Raw genomic sequence first — 26,500 nt, forward strand, 5'->3', positions numbered from 1 at the left:
ATATTAAAAGCAATGCCATGCCATTTTGTTTAAAGCTCACATATCACCTTGCAGGGCCTACCTTTGCAAGTCTCTTTTACAGTTAATCCATTTCAGGGGAGTTATGTATGTCATCTCTATTGTAACTATAAAAAGATAACATTTTTAATGCTATTGGAATTTGTATCTTACTCCTTTTTATATTTTTCTGAACTTCTATATTCAATTATCATGTTTGTGTTGAAAGTATTCTGGCTGAAGAACAAACACTATACAGTTAAATAATCTTGAGGGGTAGATTAATCTATAGGCTCTCTTCATCTTAGGGTGGGTTGCTGTGGCAACCGCCCCAGCTTACTTTAAAATAATTTTTTAAAGCTCACTTCAAGAGCTACACCCAGCGTGGGCCAAGCTTAAAAGCAGGCATACCCAGTGAACAGGGATTTAGTAGACTGCTGATTTAATGTAGGGAAGTAGTAAAGAGAGGAGGGTGGAGAAAGATGGTATACAACCTTGAACAGAAATTAGAAATTAGCTTTCCTTAGAGTCAAGTCCTAAGGAGTATGCTCTCTGTAACTTCTGTGGTACTTCAGTTAAATACATTGCTAAACAATTCTTTTTTGGAGGGGGGGACAAGTAAATGTATATATTAAGTATATGTTATATGTTTATATATATTATGTATTGTATATATACATACATAATAAAGCACTTATGATATTTATTTAATGAAGGAAATATTTGGTGATTGGGGGGAAGAAGTTTATTTAAACAGTACGTCAATCCCAGACATCATTTTCTCTTAACCAGTTTGTCACCTTTTATTTAACATGGTAGGCCCCTAGTGTCCAACTGGCTTAAAGGGTGTGAGAATTTTCTACTTTCTAGTCATAGAACTGGAATAGATTGGAGAATTCACGTAACTCACTTAATGAACAAGCAAACTGAAGCCCTGAAAAGACACTAAGTACTCAGTACTTAGGCACGAATCTTGAACAGAGAATATAGGCCTCCTAACACCTAATACAAGTTCCTCCCTACACCAGAAAACATAATATAACCAAGTACCATTAGGTGGTAAAGATCAGGATGATTTTGGTTAAAAAAAAAAAAAATATCCAGAGTATTTAAAGAATACAAAGCACATTTTGTATTAACCACTTTGTGAATTACCGATGAATAATTTTAAATCTCGGTGACTTTCTATTGTATATTTCTGCACAACCTCTTCTGTTCTGCTTCAAATATGAAGGCTCATGGGAAGGAAACTAATGCTAATATTAACTTAGGTCACACATAATTAAGAAGCTAAATCTGCTGAGGGGAATATCTTATATTTTAAAAGGCCAACTGTGATACATTCCAGATCCAACTTATTTCCAAGTATCCACAGTGTGGGGTTATACATATTCCTGAATGCTTGCACTCTCATTGATAATTATGAGTTTGTTATAATGTTTATTATTAAATAATGCGTTAAGATGTTAAAAGGTAAAATAATTTATTTTTGAGGGAAAATCATCTAAAAATGAAGTGCACTGTGGTAAATAGAAATAATCTATAGTCCATCAAAAATAAGATGATTGAGTCATGTATTGCCTATGTCTATTCGCTCATGTAAAATAGGCTTTTACAATTCATTACATTAATTTCAGGCATTATGGCAATAAACTTATATGTTCCTGCAAATGTTTTGCTTTGTCAAGGCATTTGTGAATCTAGAAAAAAATTAATTTCATTTTCCCACCATATGTAGACATATCTTAGTATTCAAAATGACTATGCACCTTTAAATTTTTGGATTCTTTTTTTAGAAGTTGTACCTTAAATGAAAACCTGATATAGACTATCTCTGCCATATTTTAAAATGAATTCATGGTAGTAAGCAAACTCACCAGATGAAAAACAAACAGGCAAACAAATATACTGTAGATACTAATCTGCAAGAAATAATACTATTTCAGATGGCTTTTGCTTTGTGACAGTTTGCCACGCTTTCCTATAATAAAAGCAAGAGATTCATCTTAGCTGTGCTGATAGTCACAATGGTGATGAGCCAGAAGCCTGAAGATTGTTCAGATCTGGTTGTACTTGCCTGCAAAATCAACCTTCTCCTTTCAAGTGAAGCCTTGGGGCAGACACCTAAATGTTGACCCCACTCTTCTAAGAAAAGCTACTCACATCAAATAGCCCCTACAATGAAGCAGGAGGCTTTTTGAATCACACTGTCCTCACACATTAAAATAGTCTAGAAGCATGGTGCAGAACTTCACAGGAAATGCAACTAGTCATTGGGTTAAACACATAGTGCTGAAAGGAATTTTTTAAGTGAGGAAATATCTTTAATTAGCTAGATATTTCAGTATGCACCTATTGTCTACTCCTGTACGTTCAACGTTTTTATTTCCTGAATGTATTTTCCCTCCTTCCTTTCACAATATTAAAAATTTTTAATTTGATTCACACAATTTATATGATCTATAGTTCCACTGGCGTACAATCTTGTCTTTTTATGGTTTGCGTACTAGTTGATGTACTTTATCTTTGGCTTTATTCGGTGTGGTGTAATTGGCTAGAGAGGGAAGGTGTCTAACCCCTAGAAACCTTTCCTAAATCTTGAATATTAACCTATCTTTTTTTTTTTTTTTTTTCCTGGTCAGGTCAAGTGTTTACTGGGCTTAAACCTTAACATAAGTATCTTCCTTATCAGTCTCTATTTCTGCTTCCTGTGCAGCTGAAACTCTTCAGGATAAGTGAAGTCATCAGCTATCGGATAGGGTAGCCTAATGCATTTGGGAAGTTGGTTTGGTTTACATGTTAATGCTCTGGATAAAATCCAGTAAGGTGTGGAAGAGATAGAAGTAGGAGGAGGGAGGGGGAAATCTCCGAGGAAGCTGCCGCCTCGGTAAATATTTCTAAACTGATTAGAAAGTTCATGGCCCCGCGATGAAGTCGAGATTTCAGAACTGGTAATTATTTTTATTGCTTTGTACATTACTAACACATAGGAAGTATTTGGGCACGCTTTCTGGCCCTCCAACCTTTCTGGGCCGAAAACCGCGTATTCTGGGCGTGCAGGAAAAGCGTGCTGGAATCGAGTGCTGCAGACATCCTGGACGGTGGCTTTTACGCGTGAGTAGCAGGAGCGCTCGGACCGGTGGAAGAAAGAAGTGGTTAACGCGTCTCCAAACGGGGGAAAAGTCGCAAGAGCAACTATTAGGGTCGCGCTCCTATTGGTCAGAGGAAAGATCCCGACTTTAGAAGGACTTTCCTGCTGGCTGGCTCGCAGAGTCCCCGGGGAGCGAGCGCGCTGCAGCCGGAGATGGTTCTCCGAGCGTTCTCAGCCGCAGCGTGGGGAGAGCAGGGAGCCGCCGCTCGCGATGTTGTCTTCATTTCGCGCAATAAAGAATTGTCATTAGGTTTGCGTATGGCATGTGCCATTACCCCACCGTAAAACTAAAATTAGCAAAATGTCAGGAATGGAAAGATTGATTCACCAAGATGCAATTATCATTTAAAAGTGCTTGATTGAGGTACTGATGTTCAGTGATTTATTCTGCATACCATATACATAATTAAAGTAGTGTAGTGGAGTAATTTATCAATCTAGTTGAGACTGGAGGGGTGAGGAGGGAACTGCTGTATGTTTGTTTTATTAAAATGCTCCGAGGTCTAGTCCCGCCCCCCTTTTGCGAGAGTGAAACTGATGATTTCTCTAGCTCGCGAGGAGAGAGTCAACGGTTTGGGATTGTGAGGGAGAGAGAGACGGAGAGGAAAAGGCAGAGCGAGGCGGAGGCAAAGGCAAGGGCAAGGACAAAATAAAGGGAAAAGAGAAGGCAGGAGGCACTTCTTAGGACGTGCCGCTTAGAACCCCAAGCCCGTCTGCTCCGTTTTCCCTGCCACCCCCGCCTCCCTCTCTCAATATCCTTCCACCACTGCCCCCGCCCCCCCCCCCCCCCCCCCGCCTTTTTTACGCGATGTTTCAAAGGCTGCGAGCGGCTCTCCTTTTCCCATTCGTCTTCTGTCACTTCCTTCCTGGACGCAGTTTTCTGGACGAGTCTGGTTACTTTTAATCTGGCCGGCTGCTGAGAGCTACTTTCTCCTCCTCCTCCTCTTCCTCCTCCTCCTCCTCTTCCTCCTTCTTTTCCTCCTCCTCTTCCTCCTCCTCCTTCTCCTCCTCCTCCTCTTCCGAGCGGCCTCGGCGCGCGCGAATGCGCGGCCCCGAGCGCGCCTCCCCCGCGCGCGCTCCCTCCGCGCGCGCACACACTTCGTCTCCAGCTCTCTGCTCGCTCTGCTCACAGTCACAGACACTTGAGCACACGCGTACACCCAGACATCTTCAGGCTGCTATTGGATTGACTTTGAAGGTTCTGTGTGGGTCGCCGTGGCTGCATGTTTGAATCAGGTGGAAAAACACTTCAAGGCTGGACGAAGTAAAGATTATTGTTGTTGTTTTTTTTTTTTTTTTTTTTTTCTCTCTCTCTCTCTCTCTTAAGAAAGGAAAATATCCCAAGGACTAATCTGATCGGGTCTTCCTTCATGTAAGTACCTCTGACATTTCTCGAGGAAATGGAAATAGCCTGGGTATTGTCTCTGAAATCTGCATCAATATATTCCACCGCACTGGGTCTATTCCTGTGCCTTTTTGAAAGCTGAAGTTGAGGTTTGTTGTGCATTCTTTTTTTTTTTTCCTTAATTCCGTGATTTCCTGGTCTGTTGCTGAAAGTAACTTTTTAGATAGTCTTATCCGTTTGCCATCAGTTATTGAAATCACTCCTGACTCGTTCTTGCCACACCAGTGTGTTTAAAGTTTCATGAAGTTAGTTCACGTCATTAGCATGTTTGATATGGTGGAGTGTGTGGAGCCTGGTCGATTTTAATATTTCACAGAATGTTCTGTGACCTTGAAGTACATGCCTTAAGATTTAGCCGCTAGTTTACTGTGGAAAGATGTTCCTGTGAGTCCCCCCAATGACTCTGATTTGCTTTGGGTTATGCTTCTGAGCCACTAATTCTTGGGATTAGTTTGAGCTAAAGCATGGCTGTCTGTCAGAGTATACCTTTGTGCATCTCCTTCCCTTACCAAAGTGTTGGCTTGATAGAGGGCTTCTCAGTTGGTTTGGGCAAAAAGTAATATCCTGGCCATGGTAGTCTACATTTCACAATTCGTATTGGGGTTCAGTATATGCATTGCTGTTCAGGTCAAGTCAAATTCATAGCTATTTAAAAAGAAACGACGTTAAAACACTTTAACTGCCTTCTCTTTGGACTTTGGATGAAAGTTACCAAACTCAGTGATAAAGTTTGGCACAAAGGCAGTATATATATAGACACAACATATTGTTTATTATATTATTAAATGCTAGGCAAGGATTTAAATTTAATACTAATGTTATCTTCTTCCCAGAATATGGCTATTAATTCTTAAAGGAAATTTTATATCTGAAACATTTCCAACTATTCTAGGTCCAGTAGTTATCATTTTTTGGAAAAAGCTCTTTTCTTCACAATGTAGGAATGTGTGTCTTTTGTATAAAATACCTTTATATGTAAATGCTGACAGTATAATAGGTAGAATCAGGCTCTCTGCCAGTTCTTTAACTGGTCCTCAGTGGAGAATTGCTTTGACACAAACTGCATTTTACTATTGTGAATCTGATACTAACTCTAATATTCACTGTCTTGTGAAATGGTTAATGACTGCATATATTTTCTAAGTGCTATAAAGGGAGCTCCAGCCACCTCATTATATCAGTCCAAAAAAGTGACCAGCCTCTTTTTCACCGGCACCTTGCAGTGGCATTGTGGTTGCAGGGTAAAGATGTTTATATAGAGTATAATAACTCCAATCCCTAGAGACTTGGAAGGACATGGAAATGTGACCACCTGTGAACCCCGTTTAACCTCCGTATTGCATACTAAGTTTAGCTTTAAATAGATTAACAATCACCAATTCTCCAATTTGAAACTGAAACATCTTACTTCACTTTTAAAATAATACCAGTTTTGGCTAGTCTTTGAAAATGCTCAGTATGTATCAGTCTGACACAAGCAGTATTTTTGTTTTTCCATCAGTTTCAGTTAAATATAATGCAGTTAATAAACCATATTTTGTCTCCCCGGGTATGCATAAAATTATTAAATTAAAAGAAGTAGTTTAAAGCAAGTAGATTCAGAACTTGACAGGTAAAATGAGATATGCCTATCTAATATCCCATCTCAAGAGGAAAAATGATCTCTAAATCAAAAATCTCAATTTATTTGTTGGAAAGTACATTTGGCTATATAGTAGACTACAAACTCAATTTTAAAAGTTTTCGTCAAAGCACACTTTAAACTCAGTGTTTAAAATATGATTCCCCAGTCATGTTAAGGAGACAATAGTTGGCAGTTATCTTTGCTTCAAGTTTTACTAAACTTTATAAAAATTTATGGTTATTTGATAATGTAATTCACAAAGCTTTGGAGTGTTTGTGACATATTTTCCAGACTTCTTACAAAAAACAGTATTTTCCTTTACTCATTAATTACGCGATTTACATTCTGACTTCTGTGTATGCATGTCAAAGACAATATTAAAGACCTAACTTTTATTAAATATTAATTGGTTTCTTAGGTTTAAAAAACAATGAGCACTTTCTATTAAAAAGTCAATTTTCTACCTTTTCAGAGCTGTTCATACTTTGAAAGTATGCAATCACATATATCATTAACTTTTCAAAATAGAAACATGTAACATTAAATACATGAAATTTAAATAACAAGGACTTTACTGCACCTTGCCTCTTTTCTTCTTTATAAACATACTCAGTTTTCAGAATTTGAAATGGTTTATTCCAATACTGAAATGGACTGTTTGTTGATTCAAAATTGAATACTGAAAAGACATCATGTTTTATATTTTTCAGATTTCTATGTATATCTTCCTTGGCCCTCACTTTTATACCAAGTCAATAGATTGAATAACAGTACAACCATATCTTTCCAATAAATGATTTATTGTATTAAATTTCTTTTATAAAATGCTAAGCTAAATAACTCCTTGGCATATGTTAACATTATATTTCAAAAGTTTCTTCTGTTTATTGTAGAATGTTTTGTGGTTTTATTTCCCAATGCTGCATGCGGTATGTTTTGAGTCTATGAAATCTCAGAAAGTAACAAAAATGGGGAAATATCTGTGCAATAGCACTTGTGCTACATAATAACCAAAAAAAATCGTTATTAAACAGAGAACCCTGGCTTCAGGGACATGATTCAAAACAACATAGGAGAATTTCCTATGCAATTAAAGGTTACAGAATGGACTTTAGAGAGATTATCACTAAAGTTCTACTTTTTTTCAAAAGCACATCCTCAGAGAACACACCAGGCAGATTAATATCTAAAATTTATAAAAATGCACATATTCATTTTATGAATATAGTGATTGCCTGGACACAATGAAAAGATTTAATCACTGATGTTCACTCTGTGTGCTGCATGTGGAAGGATAGGTGATTAAGATCCCCGACCTCAGCACTGTACCTTAATCTCATGGGCGCGTGGACTGCCCTGCACTCAGTAAAGCCTGACTGTTCACCGAGATCTGTCATCTTTAGGAAATCAAACCAGATTACAGAGGCGATTCACAAAACCAGGAGCAACAACAGAGTCTGTGCACCTTACAAAAGGCGGATTACGCAGTTCACATGTTATTTTGATAGGTCAAAGATAAAAGCTGATTGTTGAGGAATGGCAAGACACTCCAATTTCAAATGATTGCCAGATAAGTATACCACAACCCTGTTGCTTCATCGTTATGAAGAGCTAGTCAAACAATAGAAAACTCAGTTTTCAAGTGACAGGCTTTCAGTAGGGAAGTAAGAGAAAACATAGCCTTTGTGTGTATATATATATATGTGTATATATATATATATATATATATATATGCATATATATATATATATATACCTTCATCGCTTAAATTTTTAAGTTCCATCACTTCTTTATGAACACACATCAAGTTCTGGCTGCTTATGTGAAACAGTTATCATAAGGTTTAAATGCAGTAGGCATTTTCAGGGGCGTTCTGGAGAGCAACAAAACAGAATTTGCCAGAAATAAAACCTACACTCATGGTATTGAATAACTGAGCAGAAAATGCATAGTAGTCAATAGCCATTATGTTATTCTGTTCCCAAATATATTCTTCATAAAAATGTGTAATTACATAGTTATGAATCCATACATTTAAAATATATCTTGATAGGTGTTTATTGGTCAAATTATATGTATTCCATGAATGTGATGTACAGATTATTCTTTACAACAAAATATGATGTTTTGAGAGTTTATTTCAGAGAATCAAGTTTTGGTTTACATAATAACATTTTGAAAACCCCAACTTCTTACACATCCACTCTACAGTAATTTCTTGCTTCTTTAAAAATTGAAGTCCTTTTTTACCCAACTGATGCCTCCTAGTGTTTCACACAATAAAACACTAATGAGTCACCCATAAATGTAAACATTGCATTTTCATTGCCTACATTTTCTGTGATACATAAAATTAATATTTATGTGTTTAATTTTCTGTGCATTATTATAAGATAAGAAATTCTATTGAATGAGATGTTTCATCTGAGTGGATTTGTGGCACACATTGCAGCTTTTCTTTGACCATAACAGTATCTTACTAAGTTTTAATAAGTTTATTACCTTCAGTTCTAGTTTATATATTAACTGTTTATATTCACTCTTATTCTAAGTGAAAACCATAAGCAAAATAGTAGAGCTTCCATTTTGTAGGCCTGGAAACTGTATAGCTGAGTTTGTCGGGGAATGCCTAAAGAACATATTGCAAGGGGACTAACCATCTTATTTAAACATTAAGATATTTTAAAAGATATAAAAATTTGCCAACTTTATGTCTTTATACCTGCAGATTTCTATGTGAAATGGAATAAAGAAAAAAGTTTAGGAAAAATAAAAGTAAAGATAAATGCATAGATTTCCCACAAATATGGAGTCTATCACTTTATTAGAAAATAACAAAAAACGTGCCTGGTGAGGGTATTATTCTACACAATAGAAGGAAGACTCGTTAGAACGTAACTTCTCATGATCAGCAGGTTGTCTTAATGAGGTAGAAGTTAGTGGATACCAACTTTGGTGTGAGTTTTCTGTCATTAGCATCATGAGCGTAGACTTTCGATACTTTTGTCCTTCTGTGACAAAGACAGCTTTCTGCTTGTACGTATTTTAGATGGATACTTTAGTTTCTGAACATTTTTTCTTTAAAATATTTATGAAAGGGAGGAGGCATTCCTCTAATGGGTCTAAAATTCAAAGGATACACTCAAAAACCTGTAACATTTGTGGGCCTCTTCCTTAGTTGTCATACAACATACATGTGCACAAAAACAGTGACACATTTCTTCCACTGACACTTACAAGGGGTCTCAGCATCCAAATGTAGATACTAGAGTGAACATAGTTCATTTCTGTTATCTGTGTCTGTATCATTTAGTCCTCCTGATTCAAAGCACATATCATTTTAACAATATTTGACTCTCATTTAAGATTTGCTAATTTGGTCAATAATACAGTGCAATTCTGTGCATGTTGGACACATTTCAAAGAATGTAAGGGGGTGTGTTCCTTTCATTTAAGGAAGGAAACATGTAGAAAGGGGTGGACTTTTCCCACAAGAGCCAGATTTCTTCCCTTGGAGAATTGAAGCAAATATGCAGTGTGTAAGTGAATAACAGCATGAGAAAGAAAATAATTTCTAATAGTCTGATATAGTTAGTGAGCAAAGAAACTGCTAGGTTTTTTTTAAGCAGTTCTTATTGATAACCTTTCTCACACTGAATGTTGAAAAAAGTCTATGAAAGTTTATAATTTTAATATTAAGTAACTTCTGTAAAGTGCACTGAAATTAATTTTGCTCAAAACAAGAATTCAATAGTAACTATTTCACAGATATATTGAGGCGTAAAAGAAGTAAAAGGAGCTAGAAGTACTCATTCCCTACCTTTCTCTTTCAAGAATAAGTAGATAACATCAGTGTTCTTATGTTAGTTGTTTTTGTCTGTGCAAGAAAAATAATTAAAATTCTGTAACAAAGAATACCGTTGTAAAAAATATTATAAGAAGACTATCCAATATAGTATTCTCTCATTTCTTTGATACTATTTTAACATTAACTGCAAAAAGAAAAGTCATGGTACTATTAAGTATGGAAATTATACCCGTTATATAAATTCATGTTTTGGTCAGGTGATAATATCAGTAACATTCATTTGTCATCACCATAATGTATTTTTTGTACATTGTCATTATATTACCCAAGTTAAATCTGTATATTTATTTTTAAAATATAGCCGGTGTAAACAAAGTTCAAAGTACATACGAAGAAAATCTTTTGAGGACATTATAGAGAAAATTGGTGACATTACAAGTGATAAAAACAGTAAACCTATTACGGGCAGATTTCTGCAGGAATCATTACTCTTTAATAATGCAGATGTTATACAGACTTTATTAATTCTTAATGTTGTAAATTTTAAATGAATGGAGCAATGTTGTTCATCCTGCAAGTGGTTGCGATTCATGTAGAATGACAGTGCAGATCTTCTCCTAATGATTTAAATGAAGCACCTTAAACTTGTTTTTAGAGACTGGAGAAACTGATCTCTGAGGCAGTCCCCGGTGAGAACATGCTTTTTCCAAAGAGCATCCTGAGCATGGTCTGGTTTTCCTCTTGTATCTTGTTGTCATAGATAAGATGCACATGAAGAATTCATAAAAATTGTTCTCAGATACTGTGGGTCTCTAGCATACAGGATTTAAAACGTGATGGATATGGTCTTTTGATAGAATGAGAAGTGTTTTTTTTAAAATAGCTAAAACTACCTCTCTTTTTTTTACACATCTATGATTTTCAGCAAGTTAGAATGATAGCACGAGAATGTATCTTTTTCCGAACCCCGAAGATAGGCAGCTTTGACTTAGATATGCTCATTTATTTGCAAAATTAGGAAGTAGATTTACTAATGTAAATAAGTGGGGACAGACAGGAAAATTAGTCCACTATTTAATAGAGTAAACATGATTTTCTTTTAACCTCCTAATTAATTGTTGACCATGCATAAGGTGTGCAACCAAGGCTTATTATGGAAGGCCAGTATTATTGCTTAATGCAACATGAGGCATTGGGATTTCTTTAAAGTAATTTTTGAAGATGTGATTATTTAGCAGAAATATTCACTGGAGCATTTTATTTTTAGAAATCATGGTCACACAAGGAAGCCTTTATAGGACCGACTACCTAATTGCGGTCAAAAATCTCTTTAATGAATGAACACACACACACATACACAGAAGACACACATTTTAAGAAAATAATGGCCTTCTATTTTTCAATTATTTTGCCACGTTCTTTATATCAGAACAGAATGTACATGTCTGAGCAGATGTTTTAAGTTATATCTTTCATGTAGGTGAGTCTGTAAATGTACCATTTAACTTAAATGGCTTTGTGGGAAGGTAGTTTGAGGAGTTTAAAAAGGAAAAAAAAACCCTCCAGTTACTATAGTTTCAGCTCTTTCTTTTTAAAAACAGTAATTATACTCAGGAGAAAGAAAGAAAAATAAACTCTTTTAATTCTCTGTAACATCCACAGTTTCTGAGGTAGAGCCCTGGTATATTTTTATTTCTGAATATGCAGGGCAGGTACTGGCAACAGCGCTACAGAATGAAAACTTCCTGGCTGCAGACCAGATACAGTGCACAGTGCCACATCATAAACTTCCCCTCTTCTGTCTCGGAGTGATTTCAGCCCGAAGTAATGTCCTTTTTTCCCCTTGCGTAGGCTAAGGAGCACAAGGCCTTCTTCCTGGGCAATCGCTTTGGGAAAGGAAAAGCAGAACATTTCCCCTCTTTAACTTGAAAATTCTGCCTCTTAAATCACTAAGACATTAACTGCAAAGTGGATTCAGTATGTTTCCTTTCTCTTCCCATATAGCAGTGTAGAATGCATAAAACAATAGGTGTAAGATAGAAAATGAGACCTCTTCCCAACTCCCCTCCTCCAGCACACGCAGGCCTAGTCAGATATCTGTACTTTTTTTGTTTTGCAGAGAAAAATATAATGGTTTCTTTTCAATAAGGCCTGTGCATTATACTCCAGATATGTTAGGTCATTTTGTGATGCAAATTAATGTGGAGTGGGTTTTTTTTGTACTTATCTGAGGAAATAGCAATGTTCTACTACAGTATGTGGCACTACAGTAATTTTTATTGATAAACACAGTTTTAGTGATTACTAGGTCAAAATACAGAGTACAAAGAGGGAGAATATAGGTTTTAGTTTTCAGATTTGGTTTATGTTCTTCGTGTCAAAAGTACAATGTAAGTAATGTGCTTATTACATACAAAATAAATCAACTTCTAAATATTTGCATTAATATTCTTTGCATTTGAAACTTTACTCTGAAAACTCATACTTCTCCTTTTAAAATAAAAAAAAATTGTTATAACTGTCTTTAATTACCAGTTACATTTTCAACCGATACCAATGTGATTTTTAAATATCGTATTAAAAAATAATTTTTAGCAGCCATGGTTCCTTTCAGTTAGTAGCAGAATTCTTATTCGTATAAAGTAGACAAATTATTGCCAGAACACCTCTCTAAAACTAGCTTCCTCTTGTAGAAATGTATGAAGTCTTAAGTAGAAAATGTTACTATGTAATAAAATATTTGTTCCAACTTATTTTTAAACTGAATTATTGATTTAATAGTATACAAATAGTACATAAATGTTAGTTTATTCATTAACCCACACAACCAGTTATTAATTGCCTGTATAAAAGTAACAAAGTGAGACAAACAGTTATATGTACTTTAATTTTATTTCTCTTTAAAATAGATAAGAGATCATTTAAATTAATTTTAAATACCTAGCAGCAATTTTTCTGTGGCTCCAAGTGTTTCCTAAGAAAAGTATCAAGAAATTATCTTAAAATGTAAAAGGTAGCTCATAAGAGCATGATCACAATGACCTATTCTTGCCAAAGGTGTTATGAGTAAAGGCCCTACACCTGGCACACTTTCAAGGCTCCTTAGCAAGAAGAAAATATGTTAAACTTTTTTTTTTTTTTTTGCGTGTGATAATATATACTTAGGAATTGGTAATTTTCTGACATTCATTGTTTACAAAATTAGACACTCTATTTAAAAATCCAGTTTCAACTTTTAAAACTGTTTCATTTAGGATATGGTATGAGACTTCTTTATCTTCTTGGGATTATCCCCAACTGTAGGGTAATTTGAATCACCACCACTCAATAAATATTGTTAGACATATTGTAAAGTTCAATTGTTTGATATGTGTACTGAATAAAAGATTTTAAATACAAAATGGATTGTTTTGCCATTTAAATTATAAAACTATACCTGCTTAAAATATGAATCTCTTGGAGATTTCCATAGTAGGTAATTCTCTGGGCAAAAAAAATTAAAATTTTAAACTGATAACCAGTAACTTACCAAGTACTTTTTTAAGGAGACTGATTTCTATTTACATATAAGGAGTTTCATTGAGTTTTCGGTGGCTTTGTAGGTAAAGGTTCTATGGTTGAGTAAGGAGGTCTTTTCACCCTTCTCCTTCAACAGTTCGTATGTTAAAAACATATAAATCCAGTCCTAATTCCATTAGGATTATTTTTCTTAACTAAGCGAAGACTAACAACCTCCTTATCTAAAAAAAAAAGTTTGTCCATTTAATCATTTCTAGTATTTATCTGAAGATGTCTCAGAGTCTTGTATACGTTATATAAGTTAAGGGTGGGGGAAATGATGACTTTTTTCTTTCACATTTGAGTTTTTCTCCCTTTACATAAACCAAAAATAAATTCCTATGATGACATTAATAGATTTGTAAAGGACCGGGTAAGCTACTCAGTCCCATTGCTTGTTTTCCTATGGACCTTTAGTTGAGATGAATGGTCATTGTCTTTTTTAGGACTGTTAGATCTTTTTGAGTTAGTGTGAGCTCTATGTAATTTTTTTTCCTGCTCCCATTTTATAGCTTCAAATCTTAAAGAATTCTTGACTTCATCCTTTTTTTCTCCTCTTTTTTTTTTTTTTTTTTTTTTTTGGATTCTCTCCTGAGTTCTGTTCTTGCTTCAAAACATTTGGTATTGTGATAAAGCAAGTATACTTTCAACTGGATTCGACTACACATGAGATTGTAGAATGTCTCCTTACACTTGAGAGATTGATGTGGTTCATCAAGCCCAATGCTATGTCATGCTAAACACTGATCTTGAAACAGCAAAGGCTACATGATGACACCTTTGTAAGGAACTGCCGACAGCTTTAGAGTCAGTGGATGGTATATCTACAGCAAATATCCACAGTGTTGTGAAGTCTCAGGAGGTGTTACAGTTATCGGACTCTTTGAACCAAATTATGGCTTTCATAATATTTGTGAAGTGTTGGGCCAAACTCCAAGATGTGAGTGTGTGTGTAAAGGGCGGGGCAGGATAGTTTTAAGTGGAGGAGAGCAAAGAGAGTAAGGGACAGATTGAGATGAATGAAAGAGAAAGAGAAAATCGGGTCTCTTGATTCGCAAACATAAAAAGTTTGAAGACCCAGTGCCATATTAATATCATTTGTTTAATTATATACATATACACATATGTGCTCTTTAAGAAAAATGCCCTTAAGCGATAGAGAGTAATGGTTAAGAGTAAGAACCAAAGTGGGCTCAAAAATCCAGCCCCCCATTTATTGGTTAATGGCTTTAGGAAAGTTTTTTGTCCACCAGAAAGCCTCAGTTTCAGCATCTGTAAAATGGGGATGATAATACTACCCACATTTTAGAGTTGTTAGAATGAAACAGGATGATACATTCAAAAGCACAATGTAAGTGGTCAGTAATTAGCAAATTATCATAGCACTATGCTATGTTTTAATCATTTTATCTTCCTTCCAATGATGACCACTTAGAAATGCTTGACGGGATAATTATTTTGAACTTTTTTTCTGATAATACTTTCATACCATTAAAATTGGGTCACTTTCAAGATGCTGTTGGGTCAATGTTAATGTCTACTAAGAACAATATAGTTTTTTCTCCAAGAAACTCAAAACCTTTCACAGATCAGATGTTGTTAAATATCATATTATTTTTAGAACCGGAAATGGGACCAAAGAAACATAACAATTCATCTATGAGTTTTAAAAGTCATTTATTGAAAGTTCTGGATTCCAGATAGATCATGGCTTAGTTTTGATAAAAATTCAGTTTGGATAACGAGTTTGATGTACATAAAGTTATTAGGTGGTTTTAACTGTAAAGACAGCCTCACCAAGAATTCTAAAGGTTTTTTGTTTTGGGTTTTTTTTTTTTTTTTTTTTGTCATGGGTTTTTGGGGTTTTTTACATTAGTATTATCCGCTTTTGAGGACTACATTAGTATTCTTTTTTTTATTTAATTTTTTATTACCCAGTTTTGATTGCATGTGGAGACATAATTAATTAATGAAGAATGAGGCTCATTTTACTCAATTTTCTGTTCCTTCACAGTCACTCTTGCCTATAATAGGTATTCTAGAGACAATAGCTGAATAAATTAATGACCTGTATTTATTTGTAAAGATAAAATACATTTTTAATTGAATAGTTAAAAATAAGTGACATTCCTATCATCTTTCTTGTTCCAAATTTAAGAGATTATTTATTTTAATTATAGTTTATCAACTTTGAGAGGATGAACAAATGAACTTATCTTGAGTATTTTTCTACATGTAAGAAGAAATATAAAATCGTACAGAAAATGCAGAATTTTACCGAGAATTACACATTCTAATAACAAAAGTAAACAAATTTGGGTTGGATGTGGATGAAATGGGACTATTTCTGGTCTCAGCATCTGTTTACCACTTCTTTGCTCAGCTTTTATATTCACTTAATTTCTCGAAGAAATTCATATTTTGGATGACAGGTAATGTCGACAAGGCCTGCCCAGTTTAGACAGCCTGTGGGGTATTAGCCCTTAGAATTATTCTCACACTCGAATAATGCCCCTCTAGTGTGCACCTTGCATTTCAGCTTTCTTTTCTAGCCCTGTTTTAATGTAGGGCTAAAGAGTGCTCAGTGCAAGGAATACTTGCAGAGTGGACTTCCCTATGGTAAAACAGCATGGACAGCTCCCAACTCTGCAATCAAGGATGCCTCTAAAAGCTTTAATTTAAAAATAATAATAATAATAATAAGTCTGCATGAAGATGATGGAGCCCTCTAAGGCACATGGGCTTAGAGAATTATTCCCATCTGCACCCCCTCCCCCTGCTTAGTAGCCCTTTCCAGGGTTATGATTACTGGAAAATGGCTGTTAATCACCAGATTTTTTTTTTGACTGCAGCTGCTCCAGTCAGACTACTAATCTATTAAACAACTTCGTCTCCAGTTTAAAATTTGCATTGTATACTGTATAGAATAAATTTTCATTGTAATCAGAGTATCCAAGAGAACTTCCCGATATGATTTATAGAAGCACATTTGTTTTTATGGATGGACCTCTAGTGCCATTGAGCCAACTGTTTAAACAATACTATGGTTGATCAGCATAAAATAAAATATTGTAGAACTAGCGAGTGTAAGCAGCATTTACAATAGTCACATTTGCAGAAATTTGGATTGTGGCATCTCTAGCACTTGGCAGTGTAATACCCACATAATTCAAAACTTAACCTAGATATTTAAAATTTGACTTCAACCTGAAAGGGTTTTTAGAAGTTTAACATTCTTGTACCAGACTGTGGTAGAGTGGTTTGGCCTCTTTTTCTACCCTAATGCTTATTACATTTGCCACAATTTGAAGAAATAATCTAAAACCTGAGTCAATATTTGCTGTTAAAAAAGGACAAAACAGCTCTAACTTACAAAGGACCCTTTAAAAACACATTCTTATATGTAAAATTGACAAGCTACAAGAGGTGGTTGGATGAAGTTCATCATGTTGGAAAGAATGTTTCAATTAAAGTTGAGCACTTTCTCTTCCAGGTCTTTTTTTCTCCGTTTTTTATTTGCTGTGCCAAGGTATCCATGTGCGTTTTTCCACTGTCATCTGGCTCATTCCCAGCAGATGCACACAATCTGTTCTGCTGTCACTAACAGGGTTCGGTTTATGAAAAGAATGTGTCAGAACATGCCACTATAGTCACTTTTACAGGTTTTTTTTAAGAGTAACTGAGAATATATGCATTGCCCTAGTTTTATTGTACTCAGCCTTTAAGAGATTTCTAAGAAACTTTTATAATAGTCATAGACCAAAAGCATTCTTCTAAACATATTTTGACCAAATATTTACTCTTTACTGAAAAAAAAAATGGTTAAAATTCATAAACCTCTTTAATGATGAACAGAATGTATTGTATTTAAATTTAAGGGTAGACTTTTATGGGAAGGTTTAAAATAAAACAAAGATTTTTACAAAAAACCAGATTTCCGATTATCAAATTTACTTCATAATCATTACATACATACCTTATACTAAAAACAAACCTACTTTTCTACTCTAATCAAGCTTTATTTCAAGAATATTGTGATACACTGTTTAGCATCATAAATACCAATTATTTGACTTGAAAGATAATACTGGTTTCCTTAAGTGTTTGACATTGTTAAATTAGACCAAAAGCAGTTCAACTATTGAATTATTGTTATTCTGTATAGAGACACATTAAACTGTATAATCTCAAAATACTGTGACATTTTTCTTTTGAAGATATTCGCATCATTCTAAATATGCAGGTGAATATTTCTGAACTTAATTTTTATTTATTAGGGTGTCTCTATTCCTATCCACCATTCTAAATAAAAATTCAGTTGTTGTCTTCATAGAAAAAATTTCTCTGGTTTTATACAAATAAAAAAATCTGAGCGGGGCACCTGGGTGGCTCAGTGGATTAAGCCGCTGCCTTCGGCTCGGGTCATGATCTCAGGGTCCTGGGATCGAGCCCCGCATCGGGCTCTCTGCTCCGCGGGGAGCCTGCTTCCTCCTCTCTCTCTGCCTGCCTCTCTGCCTACTTGTGACCTCTCTCTCTGTCAAATAAATAAATAAATAATCTAAAAAAAAAAAAAAATCTGAGCAGTGAAAACCTGCATTCCTGAAATAAATGAGTTAGCACAATTTGAACTTTTAGGTATGTATGTGTTGTAAGTATCTACTATATATATATATATATATATATAAAGGCACATGCGGATAGATAATGGACACATTTACTTTCTGTATATTATTTGTATACTAGATCATGCTATTTACATATCTCCGAGAACTGAAGATTTAAAAATGAACCCAAGTGCTAGGGCACCTGGGTGGCTCAGTTGGTTAAGCGGCTGCCTTTGGCTCAGGTCATGATCCCAGAGTTGTGGGATCGAGCCCCACATCGGGCTCCCTGCTCAGCGGAGAGCCTGCTTCTCCCTCTTCCTCTGCCTGCTGCTCTGCCTACTTGTGGTCTCTTTCTATCTCTCTAATAAGTGAATAAAATCTTTTAAAAAAATAAAATGAAATAAAAATGAACCTAAGTGCCAATTTTAGATTTTTTAAACAATTTTTGATATGAAGAGCAGTTCAGAGTTCAGGAGAATTAAATATTTTTTAATCAAAGTTATAATTCACTTGAGCTAAAACTGAAAATACAGAAGCTACATTAACAAGTGATCTATACAAATTAAGCATTAATTATACATATTTATATAGGAAAATTAGTTCTTAGATTTCTGCATAAAGAAAATTTACGAAAAACATTTTAAGGCATAATTTCTGTCAAAATTTTCTGATTATGAAACTGATACATTGTCACATGGACAACGCAAGCAATATAAATTAAGAAGCTTTTTTGCAAACACTTTGCACATTTAGCAAGAAAATAATTTACTTAGAACTCATTGGCTCTGTTGTCACATCATCTTGATTAATTGCTAAATAAATTTTCTGTCTAGAGTTGTATTAAGTGATTGTTGTAGGAAGTTTCCATAATACCTAAAGAAAGAGGAATCCTGGTTCATGATATTTCAAATATAGCAATGTAATCATATCTATCTTATGTTGATTTTGTAATGTTTTTGAGATATGAACAGGGCACATATATTTAAGACGAGTGATAAAGGACAGTTCTGGAGTTCACTTTTTCCTGGCAGCATTTTAATTTATCCATGACTTTATATGTCAGATAGCTTTACTTTTTGCCTAGTCTTGGTACTTGAATTGTTTTGGTTTTGGTAATCCTGAATGTTTGCCATTGGGATAAAAATGCTACTCTACACCAGGAATCACGGGTGGTGAACTAAAAGAATGTTTGATCAATTCCCATGGGGTGTCAGAACCTCTTCTCTTCCCAGAGCCATCAGTAAGTGGGACTGGGAAGAATTGCTGTTGCATATTACAAGATGGTAGATTTGGCCTCGCTAACTAACTTGCTGGTATTAGGACAGAAGTCAGGGATTAGAGAACAACCAGAATCTTTTCTTTTGCTACAATTTGATTATACATACGATCATTTGGAGACAAAACTCCATGAGCAAACTTAATTATATGTATTCTGAACAACTAATCCTTAAAATCCTCTATCACTCCAAGTGTAAATACAATCCTAAATTTCATTGGGAATGAAAAAGACTTGCTCCTCTTAGTGAGATTCACAGAACTAAAGAACATTTAGCAATATGGTTTCCCCTGTGAAATACTTTTAAATACCAGATCTTCTAAAAAGGTAGGCTCTTTTACTTAATGATGCCTCATAAAGAAAGAATCTGGGGGCGCCTGGCTGGCTCAGTCTGTAGAGCATGTGACCCTTGTTCTCGGGCTTGTGGGTTCAAGCCCCACATTAGGTATAGAGATTTGTTGAAAATAAAATCTTAAAAAGAAAAAGAATCTGATTTTTTCCCTAATTTTATATTTAAAAATTAAGGGAAATGTGGTTTTGAAACTTAAATTTTTCCTGGTTCTCTAGGAAGTGAACTGTGGGGCCAGTTTATCTCAAAAACATTTTTTTGTTGTTTCTACTATTTTTTTAATTCAAAAAAAAATTTTTTTTTTTAATTTTGCCAGTTGCCTCAATTTCTGACATGGGTGCCACCCTCTTTTGTGGTTGGGAGATAATTCTTTCTTTGCATTTGCTTAGTCATAGGTCTTTTGGGGGTAAAGACAGATTATTTTTGTGAAGTTGTCCCCAAAATATGTATTATTCATAGACTAAGAAACCCTTCAAAGAGTCTCTCTGCACGGGTAATGATAGGTTGGACTGCAGTGACCAGAAGGCTCACCAGTCAGCTTTCTTTGGGGAATTTAAAGACAGTTGTATCCTTTTTCCATCTGCATCAACATATGTTGACCAGTTGGTTTTCAATTCATGCTGGCTTGGTGGTTGGAAGTAAGACTGATCTTCTATAAATATATTGATACTTTCAACTATGACTTAGGAATTCCGCTTTACCCAGCATCACTACTAAAGGTATCATTAATAATTCTAATAACTTTTAGATATGTAAAAGGCATGTATTATTAATTTGAAAGTAATCTAATTACAACTATTTTTAGATAATAATGATCACAGCTAACATGTTCTTAGAGTTTTATTGTGTATTTGGGCATGTTCTAAGGCCTTGAGGCTTTACATACATTAACTCATTTATGAGATAGGCACTGTTGCTATCCTCATTTTGCAGGTGGAGAAACTGAGGCAAACAAACCAAACAAAAACCAAAAATCTAAGCCATTTACCTCGTTATCCACTTTGTTAATGGCAGACCTAGAACTTCACCCAGATAATCAGCCTCCAAAGTCCACTCTTTATCCAGTAAGCCAAAATCTCACATACGTGATCTCATCAATTAAATAAGAAAAAAAAAAAAAAATGACCTAACTATAGATACTTAATTTTGCATGGCATCTTGGGGAAAAGTATTCAGGAATCCCAGAATGAAATGTTCATAAACTACATTTATGAGATATGTTGGTACTGTATTAAAGAAGCGAATTAATTCTTTGTCTATGATATATATATATTGTTAACCTAGAGGGAAAAAAATGTATCTTGTCAATTATTTTATAGATCTTTTTTTCACAAGGAATGTCTTATTCTTATTGGTGAAAATCTGATTTTTTCCAGTTACAATAATAGCTTTAAATTGAAATGTGAGCATCTAGTTTTATGTTACCCACCTCCAGTTTGCTTCTCACTTTTTGAGCTGTTTTGATTTTTAATCTTTACTTGCAGGAATCATGTAATTTATATAGTTTTAATTTAAGAATGTGAGTTGTATGACAAGAGTTTATAAATGGATATTTAACTTTTTTAGGAGTTAGCCTATTAGTGCAGATAGATATTTTGGAGAATTTGAATTAGAGCACACCTTTTAACTTCTTTGTAGTTGAAACAGAAAACAAACAATACCTTAAAACCAGATAGAGATATGAAATACTGACACATTAGAACAACTTCTATTATATTTGAAAACTAAAAAATGTTATACCAAGTTTATTTATCCAATGCATGGCTTTGAGTTTTGGCTAAATATTTCTGTGTTCAGTAAAATACATTCTGAAAAATGTAAAGGGATCAGTTTTAGAATTTTTATTATAAGGAATAATACTAACTTCCTTTCCTCTAATAAGCAGTTTTCTTATTTTTTCAAAGAAGTGTTACCATGCTCTTGACTAGATGTGAGGGTAGAGAGGTCAGAGGTCAAACTGGACTCAGATTCACCAAATGTATGCACTTTAGACTTCAAAATTAACAGCTACCATATCTTTTCAGACGTGGTTTCCTTGCCAAATTTCCAGTGGATTTTAGTAACTGCATTTGGTACTGCTTTATTTCACTGTTGAAGAGAATCAAATGCTATTTGGATTACAGTACAAACACCAGAATAACCTGTGTTTTCTGTATTTTAAAATGTTTTTATTAGAAATGTGACTTGAAGATTTGGGAATTAGATGGGTGATTTGGAATTAATTGGTTACAGTGATAAATAGCCTTCCCGTCATTTTATGGTGCCCACTGACAGGGAAAGGTTTGTGTGCTTTATGCAATGTTAAGGGCCACTGGTAATGCTCAGTGTTTATCCCTCTCTTAGTAATGAAACCACCGAGGCTAGTTATGCCTACTTCCTAATGTTATTTTGACTACAGTTATTTGAATTCCCTCCTAGAAACTTCGAACTGTAAAGCACACTCCTAAGACTTCATGAAACAACGGATTTATATTTAGTATCCATTTGAGTTCGAAATATACAGGAAACAAGTATTCACTATAAAGGCCCAGATTACCCAAACACTGAGGAGGAAGTCATAGCTGTTGGATAATTCTATAAAAGATAATTACATAAGGTTATTAACAATATTTCCAGAAGATTTTGATATAATTAATATTGCATTTCAAAGGCCTTTTAAAAATTTTTGATCAAACAAGGATTAAAATCAACTAGCAATTTCTTACAAACAGAATCCATTCAAAAACTGAGTTGAAATTGATCTTGGGTATATGTTAAATGACATATAAAGTTAAAAGTATATGTTAAAAGACATATATTTATAGGTATAAAACATTGGGAGTCCTTTATACAGTTAATTTAGTGCAGGGATTCTCAATCCTGGCTGACGAGCCTTTGGGGAGATTTTTTTTGCAAATACTGATACCTGGGTCCCACCTCCAGATTGGATTATGTTGGTGTGCTGTGTGGTCATTGCTGTTTTTCAAAGCTGCCTGGGTGACATCAATGTGAGGCCTGAGTAAGAGACACTATTGAGAAGAAGATAAACGTGAATCTTGAACTTAGTCATAAAACTCCATGCATCCTAGAAGTTAAAGAAACAAATAAGCATATAACTCTGTCCATAAAATGTCTGCTGTTCTTTTCAACATTTCCCCTTGGACATCAACTACGAATTAATTAATTAATCTGCCAGTACATTCAGCAAGTGTGTCATGGGAGGTGGCTTGCTAGGTGTTAGGGATACAAAAGGGAAAGATGGCGTCTCGGTCCTTGAGGAATTCAGTCTGATGAGGGAGATGAACATGCGAAATTGCAATTAGGAGTGTAATGTGATAAATGCTACAATGCCAGTATGTTGAAGGAATGTTTCAGAGATAAAAATGTTCGGCTTTTTTTGAGAGATGACTTGTGGTCAGGCCAGTCTTCAGTAGAAAAAAGGACACCTAAGGTGAGTTTCAAATGATGAGTCAAATCCTGAAAATATCCTGGAAAAGGGAATTTTTAAAATTCTCTCCCCTCTGAAAGCGTAACAGAATTGTATGAGTTTTTTATATGACCTGCCATATTCTTTTTGCCTCCCCATTTGGAGAAGGTGCCCAGGCCTTGTCCAGGAATTTAGGTTCTGTTGCTATTGAGGACAGCTGATGAAAGCTATGAGGGGTAGTGGGAAGAACCTAGCTAATCCCCATTCCATTCTCTGGCATGACAGAAAACCTCACTGTTACGGATCTCGAGGTAACTTGGAGGACTTGCTCCTGCTCCACTCCCACTCATGCCCTATTTCCTAGACACAGCTGAAAGGAAGGATGGTCTGATCCAGGCCCTCCCCTGCAATTCACTGTTTTGACAAGGGATGGAACTAAGTCATGAATGAGGGAGAAGAGCACCAGCCGTGAGGTACCACCACACAGATACTTTATGCAGTGGAGATTCAACATTTATCTTTTACTAAAATTAAAGAAAACTTCAAGTGGTATTTATCTTTTTTTCCTTATTCTAAAAAAGCAAAAACAGATAAATAAAAGTACTTCAGGGATGCCTTACCCCTAGGAAAAATAAACCTTAGGTACTTTATTTTTCCTTAAGATTTTTAAAATTTATTCATGAAAGGCAGGGAGATAGAGGCAGAGGCAGTGGGAGAAGCAGACTTCCCGCGAGAAGCAGAGAGCCCGATGCAGGATTCGATCCCAGGACCCCAGGATCATGACCTGAGCCGAAGGCAGAGGCTTCAACCCACTGAGCCACCCAGACATCCAAACTTTAGGTATTTTTAAAGTGCTCTGTTGAAGGGACTGTAATAGAAGAGAACAAACCTTTAAGACGTAGCAAACCACAGTCTTAGAAGAAACAGAATCCAGGAGATGGGACTTGGTTTTTCTGTGTTGCCAAACAAACATATAACACACATGTGCGTGCACACGCACACACACACACTCACACCAGTTTCTCTGTGTATGTCCGAAGGCAGTAAAGGGAAGACATGACAAGAAAATAAATACAGTGGTTCCACAAGTTACATTAGAAGAATGTTGCATCATTTCATAAGCCTTACTGTAAAATGAGCCACATGCAATTTTATGTAAGGAAGTTTAGAAGTTTAGATGGTGGTCTTGGTTATATAATGGAATAAAATTCCAAATCTATAAACAAATTTCTCATTGCAGCTGCTAGACTGCATTACCTCCACAAACCAGATTCTTCATGAAAAAGCCCAATTTCATATTGGGAGGAAGGAGAGGGAATAGGGCTACACTGCTTGATTGTATCATTTCCCAGTGACTAGGGTAGAGAATTAAATTAGTTATGAAAATTGAGAGCTTTGATCTAAGGGGTTGACTTTTTGAAAGTCATAAAATGTACTGAGTTTGATCTCAAATAGATAATACATTAACATCACACATACAATTAGAAAATTATCACCTTGAGTAAATTAAGTATACAGCATTGAATTCAATTAGTGTTTTATTAGAGATTTACAAGTCAGTAAATACCATAAGGTGAGATTAATTTTTTTAAATGCAATTTGAAATCCTCCAAAGATTCAGTAGGATCTAGGTGAAAACAAGTGATTGTAAGCCCTTGAACGTCTCCCAACGCTGGTTTTGCAAGAACGGGGCATGTTTCTCAAAACTATTTGATCTCAGAAAGTCAGAGTTTTCTATGATTGCAACTATTCAGAGTCACTGAGGTTATCCAGATGAGTTTTTCTCTCGCATCATGAAATAGTTGAGAAGCTCTTTCATGGAAATCAACTCATAAGCAGATAAAACTAGTAAATTTCAAGAACATGCTATATTCAAATAAGATAATGCATTCTACAATGTAGCTGTATTGTGGTGTTACTTTCTAGGAACACTTAGTACAGTGGATTTCAGATCTGCCTTTACATTTGACTTTTTGGAGAGCTTTTTAAAAAAAAACAATTTTGGATAACGAACTTCAGTGATTATGATTTCATTGGTCTGGAGGGGTCTAGGTATCAGGACTTTTTAAAAAATATCTGAAGTGATTCAAATGTGCAGGCAGAGTTAAAGACTACTGTTAACATTCAAAATCTTTAGAACTTTGAATTATCTTTGAACACAAAGGTGAAGTAGATACAGAATATTAGCATTATTTCCCTCTTAACCATAAAATTGAGAAGAAAATAAATAAAATTGATTTCTTAAATTGCAAGAGGAACATTATTTCTTCCATAGAATCTTCCCTTTCCCAGTTCATGAGACCAGCTGTATCATTCCAGTTTCTAAATTATTGGCATTTCTAAAGATGAAATAACAGGGGAAGTGATGAACTTTATAAATAGACTGTCTAAAATATTTGGCATGAGGGGTCAAGATGTAGGCGAGCTGGAAAAAGACATGTGTAAATTAGCCAGAGGCCAACAGTTGTTGAATTCCCTAAATTTCCTTAAGAAAGGGAAGAATAAGAATACCTTTAAGAACATATTTTTTTCTCCAATGTGTAGTCAGTAAAACCCAGAGGAGAAAAAAATGTACCTTTTGAGCCAAAATTAGGTCATGCCAACCACAGCATATTGGAAGCTCTACTTAAAATGTAGTCTTGCAGGATTGTTGTGGATCATCTTAATGTCACGCACGTGGTAAGGCTGACGCTTCCAGATCAGAACTGCAGAGCTCTGCTGACTGAGTCTGTCCACCCCATTCAGGCCGCATTGGTATACAGACATGATCTAAGATTGTGTCTGAAAGTTATGCTCTGGAATATGGCATTTTTTTAAGATGGAAAAGTTTATACTTTCTAAACAACCACAACAAAACAGAGTTTATTTTGTTTTATGATTCTAGAGAGGGAAAATGTTTGAGGAAACAGGGAATGGACCCATCTAGCATAGTGGCCGGCAGGCATGGCTTCCTGGTAATAAGGAGAAGGTTGCTTGAGAACTACCTTACCATTAAAAGAAGAAAGAAAAAAACCCTACGAAGTAATAGTTTCATTCATTTAGTCACCTGTTCACATTAGAAGTGGCAGGGTTGTACTTTTTCCAGCCTTGAGGGATGTGGAAGAAAATTAGAAGGTACTTCATTCATTTCATTGGCACTTATCATTATTAGAATGTTGAATCTACTGTAAAATCCAATATATTTCCATTACATAGAAGAAACTGCTGCTTTTTTCTTACTTGCAGAACATAGCATTTCATTGGTGTTTCTATTCATTATTTGAATGTTGAATTGGCCATAAAAATATAACTTATTTCCATTGCATAAAGGAAATTTATACTC

At 35.1% G+C, this 26,500-nt stretch overlaps 1 protein-coding gene across 9 annotated transcripts in view; it reads left to right on the forward strand.

Annotated features, from left to right (window-relative positions):
- Nucleotides 1–3,745: 3,745 nt before the first annotated feature.
- Nucleotides 3,746–26,500, forward strand: part of MEF2C (myocyte enhancer factor 2C) — a 160,954-nt gene continuing 138,199 nt past the window's right edge. For 3 of the 9 annotated variants that reach the window (XM_046000018.1, XM_046000017.1, XM_046000023.1), the window contains exon 1: nt 3,753–4,520. The gene's annotated coding sequence lies outside the window, so the exon portion shown is untranslated. Of the gene's footprint in view, nt 4,521–26,500 lie in introns of all 9 variants that reach the window. The other 6 variants (XM_046000025.1, XM_046000026.1, XM_046000028.1 and 3 more) reach the window with 5 other exon arrangements.

Source organism: Meles meles, chromosome 3, assembly GCF_922984935.1.
Source record: "Meles meles chromosome 3, mMelMel3.1 paternal haplotype, whole genome shotgun sequence".
Classification (NCBI taxonomy): domain Eukaryota; kingdom Metazoa; phylum Chordata; class Mammalia; order Carnivora; family Mustelidae; genus Meles; species Meles meles.